Below are 9,293 nucleotides of genomic sequence, written 5' to 3'. Positions count from 1 at the left end.
CTAGAGACAGCTAGGTCTACTCATTGTTTGTATTTTGTGTTAATGACTTATATCTTCTTATACTGTTCACTGGAGTTGTAGTTTAACTGGCAGTATAATGCATTACTGTGGGAATTCACGGATGGCTAATATTTCAACATGCTGTCACAATAAGGCGTAATTGAGTATCTTTATTTGATCCCTAAAGTGGACATTTTTGCCTGCAAGGCTTTTCCAATGTCCTATAGGATAGTATATCATTATAATAAGCTCAAGTAATGAAAATGCAGAGCTCACAAATTACAGCAGATCACAATGGCAAGAACAACTTTTTTGGGGGGCAGATATGAGGTGATTTATGGCATGAAATTAACAACATATGGCAGTTATCACTGTGTTAGAATCTGTTATGCGTTTGTTTTTGTTTTTTTTTAGTTCTCAAAGTATTACACATTTTTCTCTTTAAGGTTTTTGTCTGATCACCTTGATAAAAAAAATAAGTATTTAAATTAATCTAAATGCAAATATTACTAATCAAAAAACTATTTTATTTCAGCCAAATATAAAAAAAAAATTCTACCTATATTAATTACATTTGGCAATAATCAATTTTTCAGAGTTCTTAAATAAAAGCTGTTATGTTAATTTTAGTTTGTTTTTTTCTCAAAGTATTACAAATTATTTTTCCCTTTAAGTTTTTTTTTCCCCTCCAGATCACCTGGATTTAAAAAAGCATCTCAAATAATCAAAATGCAATGTTTACTAATAAAAAAAAACAACAACTATATATTTGGCCAAATATGCAATGCTTCGTCTCCGTATATTAATTACATTTGGCAATGATCACTTTTTCAGAGTTCTTAAATAAAAGCTTTAATTATTATTATTATTTTTTAGTTCTTCTCGTGTATTCCAGTATTACAAATATTTTTTATACCCTTATAAAAGCATGTCAAATAATAAAAATGCACTATTTACTAACAAAAAAAAAAACAATGTGTTTGGCCAGATATGTCATCTATTGCATCTCTAAATAAATTACATGTGGCGATCAACACTGTTGTGCCGTTTCAGAGATGGTTTTCTAGCTAAAAGCTGATCATGCACTCGTAGTAAGTTAAGTTTCGTGTGCTTTATCAAATTTTCCTCCCCACGTATTAGAAACTCTACCAGCCCAGTAATCATATCTTCTCTCCTTTAGTCTGTCCCCTCTAGTCATAAAACACTTTTTACACTATGTTCCATTTGCTAATGTGTATCTGATGTCTTCTAATCGCAACGATAAGCGGGATTGCAATGCATCTGGAAATAAAAGACACCCAAAAGCGGCGTCTTATCAAGATGAAGCTGCGCGCTATTACGACCCGGAGTTATCCATCACCATCCGTCACAGATCAGACTGCAGGAAACAGATTACACACTCCTCAGTCTTTATGGAGATATTATATTGCTTTCATCTGCATTTTTTATAGAGTCTGATCTGAATCGTGTGTTCTGTGTCAGGAACGTAAGCGCGGCCCTCTGGCTCTCGCTTCCTCAAGTACGTTTTCAAACGGAGTATCGCATATGAATCCGCTGAGAGGAGTGATCACATTTCCTTTGAAACGAGTGGGAATCAGGGACCCCTGTTCTTTTTTAATACAATTTGCTCATGGTCTGCAGACCAAAGAAGAGCCGTCAATCGGGTCGGAGTTGCTAATGAGTTGGCTGGTAAAATCGCGAGTGGTGGGCCCAGCTGTCATCCATTAGGTGATGGTTTTAAAACTAGCAGTGATACTTCATTAATTAACCTTCACATTCTATGTAGATCCGCTCATCAAGATGCAGTTAATTAAAGAAAGGTCACTCTAAGGGCTGTTACGAGCTGCATCATTACAATAGAGAGATGGCGCTGCTCGAAGAGAGATAGAAAGTGAAAGTACTGGGTTGAAATCTTTTCCACATATTATCATTACACATTTCCACCAAAGATAAGGAGGTTCTGGGATGGAAAAACTGGCTACAATCAGCTGGATTCTACAAATGTCAGAGGCTGGGAGGCAGAACAACAACACCTCAAGAAGAAAACTAGATAACTCCCATTAAAATCAAATATAGGAGTGAAAATGAAAATTTGTTGAAAATGTACTCGCCGTCAGGCCATTTGACAGGTAGATGAGTTTGTTTCTCATCAGAATAACAGATTTGGAGAAATGTAGCATTACATCACTTGCTCACCAGTGGATCCTGTGCAGTGAATGGGTGCCGTCAGAATGAGAGTCCAAACAGCTGATAAAAACATCACAATAATCCACACCACTCCAGTCCATCAATTAACATCTTGAGAAGTGAAAAGCTGTGTGTTTGTAAGCAACAAATCCAACATTAAAGTGTCTTAACTTCAAACCATCGTTTCTGGTCAAAATATGAGTCCATAATAATATCCATAATAATGCTTTCTCCAGTGAAAAAGTCTATTCCCTGTCTTCTCAAAATCAAAATCCACCCACATATGTATTTATAACTGCTTTGGACTATTTAGTTTGTAAACAGTGCTTGATCTGTGCATATTTCTCTCCTGATTCAGATGAGACAACGTTTTTAAATGGAGAAATCAACATAATGGGTAAAGGACTAATATTTTAGCCTGAAGCAATGGTTTCAAGTTATGAAATACCTTAATGGTGGATTTGTTTCAGTAATTGATGGACTGGAGTGGTGTGGGTTACTTGTGGATTATTGTGATGTTTTTATCAGCTGTTTGGACTCTCATTCTGACGGCACCCATTCAATGAAGTGCAGAAACATCATTTTCTTAGTAATTTTGTCTTGTTTCCCAATACAATTATTTAAACATTCTTTAATAGAGATACATTTACTTGAGAAGCATACTGCCAATGGGGTAAGAAAAATTATCTTAATTCATAAGGGAAAATCATGGAGGATCCATTGGTGAGCAAGTGATGCAATGCTAAATTTCTCCACATCTGTTCTGATGGAGAAACAAACTCATCTACATCTTAAAAAGGCCTGAGGGTGAGTACATTTTCAGAAAATCTTCATTTTTTGTGAACTATTCTTTTAAGTGTCTCAGATGTGATCAGAGTTGGGTTGAAACACAATAAAAAACTATATATTCATAAGGAAATAGGACAGAATAAGAATTTAGTTGAAACTGCAACCTTGCACTAGCTCTCACGACAGCATGTGTTGTATAATGCTTTTTTTTTTTCCATGGAAAAAAGCTCTAATGGATAAAACACCAGTAAAATATTCATCAGCGCCGATTGACAGCATCTATCTTTTAGCTGCATGCCACTTTCTTCACTCTTTTCAGTCATGTCTCTCCTGTGATGGCTGAGAGTGAATTTCGTGACCTCACACTTTGACCGGTAAAATGGCATTGAAAGTAAAAAAACAAAACAAAACAAGAACTAGAGAAGAGCATCAAATAGTTATGTTTCCTATTTGAGTGAGATTCATTGGGTGACGGTGACTTATTTATCTCGTAGTTTCTACTTCAGTGTCCCATAAGACTCTGGGCTTTCACCGAGAAAATTACATTTCTATTTTCTTCTTCCTGTTTTCTCATCCTTTTCTCATCCAGTAGCTAAAAAGTTAGTCACTTTTGTTTGAAAGGTTTTAAGGGCTATAGCTTTTCACTCTGAGAAAGGCAATTTCTGATATCCTACAATTATCAATTGACCAGAAACAAAGCACGGCCCAAAAATAGCTGAAAATGGACAAAACACCGCTCTGCTGATCGACAGTTCATTTTATTTTCGGGTGCCGGCAAGTTACTTTGTCAGGCAACTTGAATATGCTTTATGCTCAATTAACGTCCCGCCGAGAGATTTTTACAATGCAGTTGTAACGTGACAGTGACATAAGGCTCTAGAGCGAAATGAATAAGACAAGCACTCTCAAATCAGTTTATTTATTCTAAAAGTACTTCCTTCAAGTGCTTGAAACTATTTTATGAAACTCGATTTTGACACAGTCTGAAGAAAATGTGAGTGATGCCAAAGTAGACGCCATATTTAGTATATTAAATATGTATAATTTCGTCTTCTATTGATTGTATACTGTCTTTAAAGGTCCCATATTGTCAAAACTGAAATTTCCTGGCTTTTTTCATGATAACTGAGGTATAAGGGCTATGTAACTAACATATAAGTTTCAAAACAGTCAATTACGTGACAATTGCTGGTGTACCGACGAAACATGCTACCTATCAGATTATGCTACCAAAAATATATTTGCATTGTTTTAAGGGTAAGTTTAAGGTAAGGGTAGGTATGGACGGGTAGGTTTAGGTATGGACATTAAAAAAAGCCTCAAACCACATGAATAAGATGCTGGTAGCACAATCTGATAGGTAGCATTTTTCGCTATCGCAATCTGAGCGGGTAGCACAAATCGTCAGAACTCCGGCATCGTGATCCTCCCATCCCCCCCTCCCCCTCATACCCCCCGCAATCCGGTCTGTTTAAATTGCGGGCATCAGGCAGGGAGCCGCTATTATGCCTGGCATTGAAACTGCTTTTGAAAGCACGATTTTTGTTTCACTTTCACTTTGGAAAACAACAGGCCAATCAGAAGAGAGGCTCATGCATATTAATTAGACAGGCCAAAATCGACCTGTTCAAAGCAGAGCTCCTGAGAAAGGAGCTGTAAAAATATATTTAGATGGTTTTTGGTACTTATACCGCAAATATATATTCTTAAGGACATCAAAACCTAAAATAAAACTCCAGAAAGGTGTATAATATGTGACCTTTAAAACCATGCACAGACTAGGCTTTCTCAATCTCAGTCAACACAGATTGAAGCCTTCAGCGTTTGAATATATGAGAAATCAGCTTCACTTATTTCATAACACAAGAAATTGTGAATGAAAAAGCAGATATATACCATTCCGTAGATCACTGACAAGCTACACAAAATCACGTTCAAAATCGGCAATGAATCGCCTGCGATTTTGAACACGATTTTGTATAGCTTGTCAGTGAACTACGGCTCTGTGTAGTAAATGCCACTCCATCTGAAAGCACGTGCTGGAGATTTACTACTAATCACAGAAGCGGCTTTACTGACGAGATGCACATGAAAATCGCATTAGATTTTTTGCACAGCCCTAGCTTAAACATTAAGATTTGTACTCGTGGAAATTACTAAAGTAGTCAAACCTGTTCATTAGAAGGGAGGGTCCCAAAACTTTGGGCAATATAGTATATGTTTGGTGCGGTAGGGGGCCCAACCTCATATTTTTTCATAGGGCCCAAAATTGCTAGCAGCGCCCCTGTGTGTAATACTCTTACAAAACTTACAAAACTGTGTATAATACTCTTATAAAACTTACAAAAACGACAAAATTACTAAAACTTTAACTAAAAAAAATGGTAAAATGAAACTAATTAAAAACATTAATAAAATCATTTGCCATATTTTTTATATTTTCATCTTTATACCTCTAATTAAACCAAATAGTTTTTGAGAATTGTAAAGTTTTTTTGAAAATTGTACACATATATTTATGACTTGATCATTTTTTCTAAATAACCAGTCCTGGCCAAATTGCCCCCCTGGCCCTTGTCAATCATGGCCTCCTAATAATCCTCAACCACTTGATTGGCTCTATGACTTTCTCTCCTCTCCACCTGTAGATGGTGTGTGGTGAGCGCACTGGCGCCGTTGTCCTGTGGCTGCCGTCGCATCATCCAAGTGGATGCTGCACACTGGTGGTGGTTGAGGAGAGACCCCCCCCCCCCCCACATGATTGTAAAGCGCTTTGGGTGTACAACAATACACAATAAATGCATCATTCATTCATTCATTCATTCAAATATGTAATCTGAAGAAAAGGTCGCTGAACAAATGAATGAATGAATGTGAACAAATCTTTTGGTTGACTGATTCAAAAGAGTCACTGAGTACATTAAAACCCCAACCACTATTTCCAGGTTTTTGAAGCCCTGACCTTCATCCGCCAGATGAAAACTGCAAGTCCATGTGCTTAGAAATATAACAGCAACAACAAGCTGCATAAACTGAGCTCTCATTCATGTCTGTAGCACAGGCGGTGCGGACGATTTATGCGTGGTTTCATAGTTAGGGTTAGGGGTTCGTTCAAATCACTTATCCTGAGCATGAACCACAGTAATAGTGATGAACTAATTAACCAGATGAGGATGTTGAATAGACTTTACAGGCCGTTCCGAGGACCTACATTTGATATGCAAATTGTCAAAGGAACAAGACGTTCCGCGAGGTTAATACAGGAGGGCACCTAAAAAATCAGGAAGGGGGATGGGATGGGCGGGAGTGTTTCAACCCCTTAGTTACAGTAAATGTTGACCCTGGACTCAACGCCATTATGGCAGGCAGTCTCCTGTGGGTGCCGGCGGGCTGCTATAGTTGCTAGGCGGAGAGACGTTATGGCTTTCCTGCGCAATAATTTATCCGGCGAGTGCGGCCGGCCGTCATGTTGGGCCCTGACAGAGAGCTGGAGTACTTTATCAGTCGCTCTGTAAATCAGTCGCGCGGGGGGGGCAGACGGCAACATTGTTTGATCTCTTTCAGACACTCTAATAATCTGCAGCGCTCTGATTGATACCTTCACACAACAAAGCACATTACGCCAGCAGAAAACCCATCTGCTTCTCTCTGTGTGTATGTGTGTGTGTGTGTGTGTGTGTGTGTGTGTGTGTGAGTGTGAGGATCGGCCATCAGAGTTGTCAGGGGCCGGGGAGGGAGACAGAAGGAGAGAAGGAATGAGTCTCGTGGAGACACACGTGGTCATTTGGAGTCTTTAAACGAATCGTCGTCTAACAGTTTCACAAAACGATCAAGGTTTCAGAGGGAGGGGTGAGAGAGATAACCGGTGTCAAAGTGACCTCACTCAATACAGGATGAGAGCGAAAACACACAGCAAAAGAACAAACAGCCACATGTGCGTATGTTAGGTCTCATGTTTTCAGTTTTGCATTGTTTTAGAGTTAAGATACTGCATTCAGTTGAAAAGAAGCTTATCTTAGAAGACCATATTGTTAAAAATAAAGGATCCTTGCGACTTAAGAATCAAAAGTCATTTGAGTTCAGCTATATGGTTCTTTGGAGACTAAAAAAGGTCAAGATCACCAAAATGGTTTCTGTGTACTTGACATTTTTTTGATGTTCAAATACATTGTTTAAGAACGAGGCACTTCCGAATGAATCTTCTCATTCATGAATGAAAATAAACAAATCAATCATCTAGTTTGTAATCAAGAGGCTATAGATGAAATAGACTTCAGTAGACTGAATGAACGGGGGAATGTCGATCGATTCATCAAATTTCATATTTTATAAAAATTAATGAAAATTTATAAATTTATAATATAAAACATTAAAATATTACACACACACACACAAACATTAACATATTTATAAAAATAAAAAAAAATCTCTCTGTATATATAAATTATTATAAAATACATAAAATATGTATTTATTACTCATTTCTTTTTCATATGACTGAATATATATTTAATATATGAATTCATTATTAGTTTTTCTAAATAGGTAAACTAAAGAAATTGCTGGATGAATCAGTGAACAAATGAAAAAAAAAAAAAAACGTTTTGGTTAATGGATTCAAAAGACTCAATTCACAGAGTAAATTAAAATCCCAACCTCTAATTTTACTAATTTGTTTTTCTAAAGCCCAGCTCATAAGTATTAAACTTTGGTACACAACCTATATGTTAAATCTGGCAAAAAATCCCATATTAGCATTGAGTTATTCAGAGTTATACAGAGACCCAGCATATCTATATTCAGATTTAGGACTGCAATATAGCCGTATTGGCAATATATTAGCACAACATACAAAAAAATAAAAAATACCCCCCATCAAAACACCTTAGCAACCCCCTGGCAACCATTCCCAGCACCCTATAGTTTTGCATTGGTAAGTAGCTCTTGCAGTTTCTCAGAGAATGTGAAAATCTAGTCCTAATAATCAACTTTCCAACCTTAATGTTTCTTTTAAAGACAGAAAATTGTTAAAACCACCATGGCACTTTTCCACATTAGCCCAAGGATGTCAGCGATTGGAGTGTGACGGCAAAATGGAATCCAGCCATTTTCACTGGCTCCAAGACATAACTACACGCTTTCCAATTATCTAGTTGGAAATATAATAGATACTTTCTACTTCTTCACTGCCATTAAGTTCAGCTGTGCTCATCTAGCAGTTAAAATCGACACTGAGAGCTGGAGAAACTATCAAAACCATGTGACAAATAAACATAGATGCATTGATGATCCTTTTTCCTTAAACTGTGACGTCTTTTTAATATATGAAAATATCCTCTGACCTTTGACCTCTCTGGCTCTTTTCCAGGTTTATCAGGAGTTTCGGAGCCGGATTCTGCCTGGTTTTGTCACGAACCCATCTGGTGATGTTTGCCAGGGCTTTGTCTTTCCTACTCAGAGAGCAGAACGTATTTGACAATAAAATGTTACTCAGCTTTAAATGAACTGACAAAAACTAATTGAACTGTTTCATCAGCAGTATTGGAATGAGACCATAAAGTAGAGACTGACAATAAGATGCAATTATTGGCGTGTGCGTGTGTATGTGTGTGCGGGTTCAATCAACATCAGTATCCTATCCAGACGCCATAATGGATGTAATGTAGCATATGGTCACTGAGCCATGTGTTTGCTCCACTCAGTGTGTCTGATAAACAGAGATGAGACTCTCCTAAGAGCTTTTCCTAGCCATCAGTCAAGGCCAGACATTAAAACACGGCTAGGTAGTGATCTCAAATGGCTGACCTGGAATCAGTTTCTACCATCTCCATTTCATTACAATAATCCTGCTGGTATTGTCAGTCTTAAGATGGCAGATATGTTAGATGATTAATACATAATAAATACATATAAACATAAGAAATATATCTATCTATCTATCTATCTATCTATATCTATTTTTATATATACATACACAATTTCAACATTTCTGAAAAATAAAATAAATAACATGCATATATACATTTTATCATTTATAATCATATATACAATTTCTGAGAGAAGAAAAAACATAGTTAAAGGACAGTTTACGCAAAAACGAAAAATATGTCATTAAAGGTGGAGTATGTATTTTTTCAAAAATGTCGAGCCGAGTACCAAAACAAACTTGCAGCCAATCAGCAGTAAGGGGCGTGTCTACTCATGATGCGGAGGAGAGAGCGCTCAGTGCACAGGACGGACATTAGCCGAGCCGAGCGACAGAAAGATAGAGATGGCAGATAAAAAACAAAAGAGGAAAACGTCTGCAGAACAAAAGA

Source organism: Sinocyclocheilus rhinocerous, unplaced genomic scaffold, assembly GCF_001515625.1.
Source record: "Sinocyclocheilus rhinocerous isolate Xijiao unplaced genomic scaffold, SAMN03320098_v1.1 scaffold2716, whole genome shotgun sequence".
Classification (NCBI taxonomy): domain Eukaryota; kingdom Metazoa; phylum Chordata; class Actinopteri; order Cypriniformes; family Cyprinidae; genus Sinocyclocheilus; species Sinocyclocheilus rhinocerous.
This window is presented reverse-complemented; position numbering follows the sequence as displayed.